Below are 12,895 nucleotides of genomic sequence, written 5' to 3'. Positions count from 1 at the left end.
TGCTGCTTTTGAGCAGGAAGCAGCTATGAGTTTTGACCACAGCCCTCTAGCTGCTCAGGAGCTCTCACTCAGCCTGTTGTCTTGGCCACAATGTTTTTTGTTTTTCAGCTGCTTTGAGGTCTTCTTCCCGATTTTTGTCCTGATTCATTGCCAGTCACAGTTCTTCCTCCTCTAGAGGCTGGTCATTTCTAAGCAAATGTCAATGGACCAATTAAGAAAAACTCTTTAAAATTATGCCAATATATGAGAAAAATCATGGACTTTATCCTGTTACTAATAGACTAGTAAAACTCCTGTTAATTTTAAAAGCTTCAGCACTTCTCAAGGTTCAGGCTTGCTTCTTCACCTCTGTTTTTAAAAGACAACTCACCTCTAATGTATCTGCACTCAAATGAGACCAATGTACTGCAGTAGTATTAAAAATAATTGTTTGTTATAATTATAAAATTAATTTATATTATTTCCAGCAGACTCCTGAGAGTAATTTGTTTAACCTTCAAGGTGGGATCAAACACAATTATTTGGTAGAGGTAATGAGGATGACTGAGAATTCTCATATGTTTTTGAAGATGTGGGCAGGCACAAGTTTCAAGCACAAATGGTGGGTCATTGAAGGACTCCTTTCACAGTTCTTCCACAGCTGCTGTGGCTCTCTAGTCTCATCCCTTCACACTTAGCTGATATTTTTCCAGCTTTCAGTGCTCTGTCTCTTTATACCATCTGCTACTTTTGACATGACACAACAGAGAAGCAGGAATCTCTTCCTAGGTTACAACATAAGGACACAGTAAGACCTTACCACCAACTGGACACCTTGAACAAAGTTGCAGCTACAAGGGGGGGAAAAAAACCCAATAAAAACAAGCTGTGTTCTCTGCTCCACTAGCAGCAGCAAGCCCTGCATTCCTTACAGAGCAAAAAGTGCTTCAACATTTGATTAGATCCTTGATGGGAAGATCAAGCCGCCAAACCACTCAATCTCTCCTGTGACAAACAATTCAATTTGTTTTGAATTTCATGCAATGCAGCTGCCACTCTGTAGGCTTTGCACTCAAATTATATATGATGAGTTTGAAGGTACTTTGGACTCATATTACAGTGGGTAAGCAAGCATCCCATTACTTCCCAAAGAGAATATTTGTCTAAATAAAAAGAGAAGATCAGCTACTGACACCAAGCATGGGAACAAATTCTTATGTAATCCAAAAGGAAAATTTGAGAAAGATATTTCAGGCAGCTTTGATAAACTAAGAGCATTAGAAAATTCTTTTAAAAATGGGCTACATAAAAGATAACACTTCAATGTGTCAGTAGTAAAAGAATAAGTCCTTGTTTTACACTTGTTTTGTTTTTTACAGTTGTCAAGTAGTACCCAAACTCTTCAGTTTCTTCCACCTTTATCCTACTGTCCTAGTTACAGGTGCTGGGACTAGTTTATCACTATGTAGGTATAACCAAAACTGTGTATCCTACACCCTCTATGCCATTTCTGATGGACTGTCAATAAATGGATCATTTTTCAGCAGCTGCCCAGACACCTCAGGCTACAAGCTGGGTGTTAAAGAACCCTGCGAGGCAGGAGAGCGTTTCTTTGTCTTCACACCAATGACTCAGATATGATAACTCCCCTCTCAGGAGGTATTAGCACCTTCACAACCAGCCTGAGGGGCCATCTCTGCTATGGGCCATACTAGACCGGCATAATAGGCTGCAACAATATACACCATTGAAGATTCCAAAAATATCCCATGACTCACAGAGTTAAATCACCCATTGAGAAACTCCCTGCCCTGGGGGAGGTACTGGGCATTCCCACCTGAAGCTGAGCATATAAAACCTTGGGGTTTTGGGACTTCTGGTACCACTTGTTGGATCCAGAGGAGGATCAGAACTCCAACAGGACTGTGACTGCCACTCTCAACAGGCCTGTGATCATCACTTCGACACAACTGTGGCCAGCATCCAGACCAACAAGTTTTCCTTTCCTTTTACTTTGCACCCAGAGGGACCACATGGTGCTCAGCACAGGGGCCAATGAACACTGTTCTGTTCTTGTCCCAGGGGGCTGGGTTATACATCTGTCTTTGTGAGTTAAAACCAGTTTTCTCTGTATCACTGTATTTATTTTAATCTTTTTAGTAAATTGTAACCCTGACTTGTAATCTCTCTTGAGTTGGGTTCATGTCTCCTGCCCGTTTACTTTTAAATCAGCACACCTACCTTATGTTAATGGGCACTATGAGTCAGGAGTTAATGAATATCAAACTCTAAACCCCTTCACAAATACATTCCATCCGGGCACAGACCTGGGCTTTGGTCTTCTTCATCTCAACATCAAGTACACTTCATATCAAAATCAAGTTTACCGAGTAAAATACATCCATGACCTCTGGAGCAGGAAGACGACCTCATGACTGCAAACTGAAGCACTTTCATAAGCAAGGTCCAAAGCCAAGCCCCCTCAGCCTGCTCTCTTAGAGGCCACAAAAGCACAGAGGAGTATCTAACACTCTCTTGGCTCTCTGATGGCTGGGTTCAGGGTCCCCACTCAATGCAAGGAATGACACTTAACTAAAGCACTCTACTCTTGCTGTTCAACATTTCACCTGGCTGACTGTCCCTCTCCAGGTGTCTAATGCCCAGCAGAGCAAAGCCAAAGCTTCACAATAAATCTGTAACACACTTACCACGAAGAACCAGTAATGAACAGTGTCACATTCGTGAATAGAAAGATTTATAGATTTATTTTCACCTTCTAGGTTCCCTCTGTATTTTAGAAGGTAATTATAAAAACAGAAAATAAGTTAACTTTTAAAATTCATGTTAGTTGGTATTTGCTGCTTGTACATTAGGGAAAGAAGGTCATTAGGACACAGTCTGAGCCATCTGTTTCTCTCAAGTACAGTGGCTGCTATGGCAGAATTGCTGCTCTGGACTTGGGAAGCAGTTGCTGACCTTGAATTTGCATGAAAAAGTTAAATATTTTAGTGGTAACAAAACAACTCTTCTATGAGTAATAGTTTTATATTATCCCGAGGGCCATGAGTTTGTTTATGATTACTCAGAAATAACTTTTTCATAACATAAACTCTCTTGACCACATCTCTACAGCTGCATTAGCCTGCTGTGTCTGCAATTCAGAAAATGAGAATTCAAATCTCTTTCCATATTTTTTAAACATTGTTTCTGAATGCACAACTGGAGGAAAATTACACAAGCATAACCTTGTCAGTCCTCCTCCCAATCTGAACCGCAAACTACAATACAGATAGTAGAATAAAAATCTGCTAAGATCTTTAGCAAGTCCTTAATCTATAATTAATGTCAACACCCTCTAAAGTCTGTAATTCTTGCATCTCACATTCATATTTTAAAGGTACAGTAGTTCTGAATTATGCTGGGTATGGAGACAGTTTAAAAATTAATGAAATAGAATTACTTTTAACAGGTAACAATATAAATAGCATTGGTTTTCAAAAGGTAGGAACTAATTTTTTGTCTTTGAAATTAAGAAAAAAATCGTTATGCAACACCTGTTGAAATCTCTAACTTTTTAATTTTACTTTCATAATCACAGAATGATTTAGTTTGGAAAAGTCCACTAAGCTCATCGAGTCTAACCATTAATCCAGCACTTCCAATTCCACTGTTAAAATCATGTCCCTCAGTGCCACATATGTGCGTCTTTTAAATACCTCCAGTGATGATGACTCCACCACCTCCCTGGGCAGCCTGCTCCAATGTTTGTTAACCCTTTCCATGAAGAAATTTTTCTTGATATCCACTCTAAGCCTCCCCTGGTGCAACCTGAGGCCAGTTCCTCTTTGCCTCCTAATGTATGATCATAATAGTTTGCATATTAGTATTCCTCACCCCACCACAGGCATTGCTGTGAATTAATTCTTCTCCATCAAGCCTAATATCCAGCAATATACTGATGTGCTGTGAATTTTTAAACACATACAATGACTTTCTGGGTCATGCCCACTCACTTAAAAAAGATGTAGCCAAATTTAAAAAGCACCAGTTAAGTGCAGTTCAAAAAATATTCAACTCACCATTGGCCACTGTGTTTGCAGCTAGTCCCTACAGCTCACAAAACTGTTGCTTTGGTAATGAAATCATCACTCTTTCTCCACTTCATCATCTTTCTCCTGAACTCTGTGTGCTTGGAATTATACTGTACGTGTAAAATCTCTACAATCCAAAGGTTCTTCAGTAAAATAATCTTTTTGACTGTTTGAATCTGCTTACTTCTAATGAAGGCACTCAAGTTTAATCCCAATGTTTGCAGAACTCCTTACAAGTCCTTACAAGAATATCCTTCACTAAGCACAGAACTCTTTTGCCATCAGTTAATAGAGGGCATACACTTCATGTCTTCTAAGGAGAGGGATACCCTAATCCCAGTGAAATACTGCTTCCTCACTGGGGTAAGAAACAAAAAAGGAAAGAACTGTATTCCAACAGAAGAACAGGTATCAACATGATTGTAGCATTTGTTGTTGGATTATCAGTACTGGAAAAATCAACTGGATATGGCCAGCAGAAGGAAGATTTTTTTAGTCTTCAGTACTGCATCAACAAAAATTTGAAGATGGTAACTCTAGGCAGCTACTACCAGTGAAGGAGACTGGAGGCAGATGAAAAGGGTGTAGTATTATCATTTCAGTTTGGATTCAGTTTGGATGTATTGATGCTTGCAAGCAAAGGCACAACTGCAGGTATGCAATCCATAAAGCCTCCAAAGGATCCTACGTTTATATAGACGACTTCTTTTAAGTAGATGGTCCATACAAAACATGCTATGTGCCATAGAAGTAGGTAGTGCCATCTACAGTTGGGTTGTCAGGCACTTTCCATTTTTAAACACTGTTTTCAGCTACTTTTAAAATTTTGTTGTGTTTTTCCCTAAGCAGATTTTGTTAGAGAAGTTTTAACCACAGTAGTTTAGGTACACTACTAAAAATGAGAAGAGGGAAACATCTGATGTCTTTCAAGTATTTCTTTGCAAAGGTTCAGTTGGTATCAGGCTTTTGAGAAAGTACTTAAAATCTGGACAAGGAAAACCATAAGGTCAGAACCATTCCAGGAAAAAGTATAATGTTTTGAGAAAGTCTAATTTATGGCCTAATACACCTGTTTCAGAATATGTGTATGTTTGAAGGCTCAAGCTAAAAACAGAAACATTCTTTTAGACATTTTTATTTAACAAATTCAGATATATTTACTTAAAAAATCACTTATGTGAAAGCTCCATCCCAATGAACCAAAATGTTTCACAGTAAAAGAATTGACACATCCACCTCCTCCCACCAGAAAACATCCAAACGATTGATGGAGAGCTGGAGACAGTGAACAGAGTGAAAATTATTATCATATAATTGCTTTCCCTTTGCCTCCAATATTGTCCTCTGGAAGGAGTTAATGATTTCAGCTTCTTATAGTCTAAAATTAATGTAGGATTTAGCTTTATGACTGTGGAATCTACTGCAGCATCAGATGTTTTGGCAATAGAGAGGAACATGCACTGCAATTATTTTGAAGCTGTCATTTGCATATATCCAGACAAGCATGCAAAACCAAACTGAGATATTGTTCAAAATCCCCTAGGAGATTCACACATTTCAATCTCTCTCTCTCTCCCCGCGACTACACTGCTGTGTCCCATTAAAAGGCTTCTCAATGATGCATTAGTAATTCCCAGCAAGGACTGCAGCCTGTTGTTGTATCATCTCTCAACTGCCCAGGAGACACGTGCTAGGATGCCCAACACCTCAACATCCTCACACTCATGTCAACTGAAGATCTTTGTGTGTGACGGTCATTCTGAAATTGCCCCTAAACCCAAAAAAGGGCCAGAGTTGAAAACTGCTTTATACAATCTGAACACAGAGGGAGTGTAGTGACAATAATTTCCTTAGCAATATGTGAATAGGAGACCAAAATTAACTTTAGCTGTACTGCAGATCAAAGTCAGGAGGTTTTCCTTTTGTCTGTATCCCACAGCTCTGAAGGCACAAGGCCTGCCTAGGAGCAATAGGTTAGCCCAAAGTCCTGGAGGTTTTCCTACCCCAGGGACAGCACATCCCATAAAAAGGGCCTTCTCGGTTGTTCACCTTCATTCAAATCTTTCCAAATCTTCTGCTCCTCAGAAGGACAGAAAGAGCATTAATTAAAATGTTATTTTACTGCCTTCAACAAACTTGTAGAAATGTTAATGATTTTTGGGTAGGATTAAATGGTCTAGTCAGAGGTAAACTGAACAAGATAGTGTCTGCCTGCTGCATAACCAAGAAGAAACAATGTGTCAAACACTTCCCTTCGGCAGGATGACATTCAAATCTGAAGGTGAAGTCTTTTCCTGTGCTGAAATAGATCTCAAACATTGACACTTGACAAGTGTACTCTATCAAAGCAAACAGAGGACATTAATGCATGCAGTTCATTGCTAGCTCTTCTTTGAGAGCACATGATATCACAATTTGCAATAAAAACAAGAGTCAGAAACCATGAAAACAAGAGCCAGAAACCATGAAAACAAGAGTCGGAAACCACAATCCCCAGCACTGGCTGGGGCACATACAACTTGGCAGAACCAAACCCAGGCAGAAAAGGAAGAGTTTCTGAAGTGGATCTCAAGGTTTGCTGTGTCCTTACACCCGGTGGCAGGACCTCTGAAGAACAGCTGCATTTGTGGTCACTATCATCCCGAAGTTTCTGCTCCCGGTTGCCTCCATGCACAGTGCCCATCACCGGTGCACCCAAGTAGGTTTGCTGGATGTGGGTGCCGCTTGTAACAAGCAAATTTTCTTGAAAGGAGTTGGCTCTCATAAACATGTTATATCTATTTCTTTCTGCTTAACCTTCTGCCTTGTGGTCGGATGACCTCAGCTAGTACGTAAACCCCCCTCCAGTCACTCTTACATGAAGACAACAAGAGTTTTTTTCTTTTCCTTCTTAGGCGGGTACTTGGAGTTAAAGATATCTAGTTGATATCTAGTTGTATAACATGCAGAGTTATACAACTTTTATGTATAAAACTTCCCCCATATTCTGGAGAAAAAAACAATCTCCAGAAATCTGTAGGATTTTCCATTTGTTAGAAACATAGATCCATATTTCTCTTACATTGAAACTTTTAAGCATAAGCAATGTACAGGCCTGTTAAGTCTCACACTCATAACGTGACTCTTGCAGTTGGCCTCCCACAGCTCTCCAAGCCATGCTTTTTATGCACTGGCAAATTTATCATTTCCCTTATGCTCCACAGGGCTGTCATTTGTGCTGTGGCTCCTTGGCAAGGCCTTCACTGGAAGAGATGCTTTCTGAGCAGCATACTCTCTATTGCCATGACTAGCTTCTCTTCTGCGAAGCAACCTCCCTGACTTACTACACGTGCCTCTAACCTGGTTTCTCTCAAGCTGAATTTTAGGAAAGTTCATCATTCTGAAAAGACACTCCTCTGGAGCCCAGAAAAATAATTACAAGCGTTCACTTATATTTCAGCTGTGCTTGAAGCACTGCTTCCAAACTACATCATCATGATTTTTATCATGCAGAACCAACCGCATATTCAATATTGAAACTTAATAGCATTTCTGCAACATTAGATGCTACCTCACAAAAGTACATACATATTTTCTTGTAAAGACCTTACTCTTAAATGGGTTCACATATCATTGTTCATCCTTTTCCTACCATTTCAAATAATAAAAAAAAAAGTCTGTGAAATGTTCATCAATACATATTCTGCTTATAGACTCTGTAAACTACTAAATAATCTGAGGACTGCATCTTCTTTTCCTATTGTACAGCAACCACAAGCTGCATTCTACTTCCTTAGACTTCTATTAATTCATCAAGAAAGCTACCACACATGAGAAACAAAATTCCTGTGTTGGAACAGCTTTTTCATTCCTACTCTACAATTACAGAAGGAGACAAAATGGCATAGTGTCACCTTTTCTGATTCTTTGGGCACTGTGCCCTTAAGCGTGCACTAGCAAGCTTCATAGTATTCAGAACTGCCACTAAGGAAGCAGCTATGGGTTTACTTTCCTTTCCCTTGCAAGGATTTATAGAGTCCCACCCACCATGCCTAGGACAGAAACAGGCACAAGAAGAAACATCTCATATCCATCTTCATCAACATCACATTAGTTTTTCTAATGATAAATTTAACATAATAAATGAGATGAACGTTTTATTCCTCACTCAGCTGTCAAGAGAAAAAAATTATGGTTACTGTCAAATACCTCACAAAGATGTATGAAGATCACTCAGGTAAGATGCAAAGAAGCTAATGTGCCACGTCACACAAACAGAAATGAAGAAGATTGACTGGGAACATTTCCGAGCCTGTATTATGCTAGACTTCTCTTCCTCCTAAAAGTACTCAGTACTCTGAATGCAAACTGAAACATGAATAAACATAAATTTTGTGAATGACACATCAAGAACACTGAAATCTCACTGTCCTTTTTTCTATCAAAAACAGAAAGAAGCAACATGTTCTAGAAACTCACCTGAGTTTATTTCCTTGTAGTCTACCCCTTAAAGATAAAATAATTCTGCTACATCAAATACAAAATTCAGAGTTCATACACACCCAGATTAACTGCTTCTTTTTCTCCATGCTGCTTGAAAAAAACCACATAAAAATGCACTGTTTCTTCTTTTTAGGACCGTATTGCCAAACATCCCTGCTGCTGGCACCCTGTGGTTCTCCCCTTTCTAGCTTGTCACCTAGTCTCACCACAGCTCATTAGAGAACCTTCCTTCACTGCCCTGGTGCAGGTTGGAAAGACAAACACAAACACAAGGAAATCCTCCTTTATTGTGGCTTAAGCACGCTTAAGATTGCTCAAGGGGTTGTTTTGAAACCTACACTATAAAAATCAGATTAATGAAGGTGTAATTTAAAAAATGCAGATGTATACTTTTCATAATTTAAAGCAGACAAATCTTTCTCAAGTAAGCTTCATGGACAAAATGGAAAGTGAACGCTGAAAATACGTTCCTTCTCTGTGCTTTGATCAGTCCACTGGCCTCCCTTGACACCCAGCAACTACTTTTTTCCCTATAAGCCACTGGGGGACAGCTGCCAAGCCCAGTTCCACCTCTTCAGCCAAGGCACTGCCATTCTACAAATAAGTTTTCTCTGGGCACATCTGCTCTCTGAACAGGCAAAACAACATACACACATGCTGGCTTTGTACCCACTGTCTTTTTTTTCTACTGGGTTTTGCACTATTCTTTTGAAACAGATTTTCCTCAGGTCCTCAACACCTTCAGGTCTCCTGAAATAGCAGAGAAAAAGCACCAGATCTTCTGTCCCCGCTGAAACCTTTGCACTTCCTTTGGTAAGGTGTAACCTAAGAATTCCCCTTTCCCTCTCATCTGGCTGAAGCAAAGACAGTGTAGTCTCAGTTAAATAAACACTTATGTGCTGCAACCAGCACAGAGCAGCTTCAACTCAAGGACAAGTTACACCTCTTTTAACAGCAAGTTAGCAGAGATCAAAAGAGATGATAAAGAACTTAACTTTGCCACGCTAGTGCTTGCTCACGACAGCTCATAAGAAGTTACTGAATTATTTATTTGAGAACAAAAAAAAAAAAAGTTTAATTTGAAAGTGGCAAATGGCCTCATTTCCAATGCTGTTAATTGAACACCCTTAATCAGCATCCCAGAGAAATGTATTTATTAACCATAAAACCAGGCTTCACAGATTTTACTTTCTCAGCTGACTATTATCCCTATTATGTGAGGATTAAAGGTATGTAGAAGTATTATAATTTCTTTTCCCACCCAAAAAGCTTTTACAACTCATTAAACTCCTTATAACCTGATTTTTCTTAAAAAAAGTCTATCTTAATTTTGTTGTATTTTTCTCATCACTGGTTTTACTTTACTTTTTCTTTTATTATTATTGTTACTAATTTTTTTTTCTACCTTCTTTACCATATTTCCAAATGGCTTTGTATTTTGCGCTGATGCCTGTTTTTTCAAGGGCTGTGCATTCCTACCTACACCGTGGTTTCTGTCCCCTTCTACATGTTCCCTGTAAGAGGGTTCCCCATGCCATTTCGCCAGACAAGATCTCCTCACCTCTCCTCTTTTCCCTGCAACTCAGCAGGTGCAACTCTGACCTATTCACACTGGCCAAGAAGCAAAAGACACATACTGCAGGCAACCTAATGGCTATTCCTACAAAGCAGGCAGCTGCCAGGCAGGATGTTTATCTCTCTCAAATGCAGCTCCATGCACATTCCCAAGTGATGTGGGCTTCTGGAGGAGGCAGGGGGAAGGTAGCAAAGTGCAACATTGACAAGCATTTTGGAAAAACCTTGGCCAAAGGATAGAATCACTGAATCATTTAGTTTGGAAAAGTTCCCTAAGATAATCAAGTTGAACTGTTAACCCAGCACTGCCAAGTCCATTGTTAAACCATGTCCCTCAGTGCCACATCTACATGTCTTTTAAATACCTCCAGGGACAGTGACTCCAACCACTTCCTGGGCAGCCTGTTCCAATGCTTGAAAACCCCTTCAGGGAAGAAATTTTTCCTAATATCCACTCTAAACCTCCCTGGTGCAACATGAAGCCATTTTCTCTCATCCTGTTGCTTGTTACTTGGGAGAAAAGACCAACCCCCACCTCAGATGAGGCAGTACCAGGCCAATCAACAGACCACAGCTTCTGAGCAAGGTCATAATATGGCAACAGAAAGATGCAGTAAAGGCAAGCCATGAGATACTGCAAATCCTTGACCACCTGAGACACTCGGCTGTGGCCCTTGTGAAACCTTCTACGTGAATCCTTCCAGGCTCATAATGCTTCCACCTGCTCTACCACCAACAATTCATCCAGCATTGCCCTAGCCCTCTGAACACCCCTCCAGCTGTCTGAAGGAGTGCCTGATGGCAGCCTATGTCAGAAGGGCTCTAAGGAAAGCCAGCATAACCTCTGCAAGAACACTAGACCTTTCCTAGCAGTGATCTCCTTGACTTTTCTCCTCCTTGCTTCTCCCAGTACATTCATATGCAGGCAAATGGGAACACACACAGTCTTCCTCATGCTGTAGTTGCATTCTTTGAAACACAGGAATAAATTAATATTTATCTATCATCGAAGGGAGTAATAGAGGAAAGAAGTCAAGTCTTTCCTGCTCACTTAAAGGGATCACTACAGGGATTCCCTCTAGTGAGCCCCATTCCACTCTGCCAACTCTTATCCTTTTAGAAATGTGTCTTATCCTATTAAACACATTTTCCTTAAACTTCAGTATCTTGAATCATGTTGTCCAATACCCTGATAATTCATCTGGAAAAAAAAACCCCAGTCTTGTTTTCACAGTTGCATGTGAAACATTAAAAGCCCAGTACAAATACAATCTAAAATTCTCCAAAAAACACAGATAAAAGGGGAATTAGTTTCCCACTTTTTACACATTTAAAGTTTATTTTCTGATGTTTGGATATAGCAATATCATGTCCTTGAACAGACCATGGGGACTCTGTCTTGTACGGCCTATGACTTGCACGCACCTGCTAAGAAGTTTCTCTCCACCAATGCTCAATCACCCCATGTTCCCCACAGGCTCTCTGAAGAAAGAAAGGTCACTCTTTTCACATTTGCTCTAATTCACTCTAGATTTGTCTTCTGAAAGGGAGAAAAGTAATAAAGTATGACATACCAGGCTCTTTCCTACACTACCCTTCCCCCTCCGACTGATTTTCATGTTCTTCATCTGTAAACAGATGCCTCACTTCCACTTCGGGTAAGATCTTACACTCTGCTAAGAGGGAACAAGAAACTATTGCATAGTGAAGCAGAAGACAATTACTTCCCTAGCCCTTCTCAAACACTGGTTGAATTTCATTGTTTAGAGCCTCCCCTGATTGCTGTTCCCCATACAACATAAGTCAGGTGCAGGTCAGCAGACTGGGAGAAGTCACATAGGAAGGAGGATTATTGGTTATCCTACACTAACTGCACTAGTCCTGAAACTCTAGATTAAACCCAGTTTCACTGTGTCCTCTAGTACCTGACTGAGATTTATGCAGAGGGCAGAGCAGGATGTCACCTTTCAGAGTGACAGCTTGCTAGACTGAAACTTTGACCAACTCTACCCTCAGAAGCTAGGCTCAAGCGGCCCAGGAGCCATGCAGCAGAGCTGAGACACAACAGCAGTACTGTGCATTACAGTCCTTAAACTCTTACCCATTTTATAGTGCAGCCTTTTGATTTCATGAAGGAATTTTAAAATGTGCTAGGCATACACAGTAGCTTATCACTTATCACCTATAATACTCCACAAAATGAACTGCATAATATAATGTTATGAGTCTCCATTATCTGTAATGGCAAAGCTCCTGCACTAGCTCACTGAGTGTACACTGATTTTGATCTAACCAGGAAAAGAAGTTAAATAGCCAGGCCAAAGAAAAACTAGGTAGCTTAAACAACACCTTGTAAAATCAGCAATTGCCAAGTCAAACATGCCATGCCAAGAAAAGGTTGGGAGGTGAGGGTGGCAGGGTTCTTTCTTACATTTTCTTTCTTCCTTTCTTTTTTTTTTTTTTTTAAACAAAGAAAGAGAAAAGAAAAAGAAAGGGGGAAAAAAAAGGAAAAAAAAAACCTGCTTGGAAAACTGACACCTACATGCAAACACTGCTTCAAAGCTTTTAGCACAATCTCCTGGGCCAGAACAATAGCAGCTCTATGCTCTCAACCAGCTCAGGTTGTTCCAGGCAAGAAGAGCGTGCCCTCCTCTTTTACAGCAAATGTATTTCTGATGCTTGGGTCTCTGAAATCTGGCTCAAACTCTTGAGAATTCATAGTCTACAAAGCAGGACAGTGGGTAGCAAGTAGGTACTCCAGTGACTGA

General features: G+C 40.1%; 1 protein-coding gene across 9 annotated transcripts in view; it reads right to left on the bottom strand.

Moving 5' to 3' along the window:
• FARP1 (FERM, ARH/RhoGEF and pleckstrin domain protein 1) overlaps nucleotides 1-12,895 on the bottom strand; it is a 207,261-nt gene that overhangs the window by 90,049 nt on the left and 104,317 nt on the right. The window lies entirely within an intron of this gene.

Source organism: Lepidothrix coronata, unplaced genomic scaffold (assembly GCF_001604755.1).
Source record: "Lepidothrix coronata isolate B3197 unplaced genomic scaffold, Lepidothrix_coronata-1.0 Scaffold88, whole genome shotgun sequence".
NCBI lineage: Eukaryota > Metazoa > Chordata > Aves > Passeriformes > Pipridae > Lepidothrix > Lepidothrix coronata.
The sequence above is the reverse complement of the archived record's forward strand: the minus strand, read 5'-3'. Positions and strand labels throughout refer to the sequence as shown.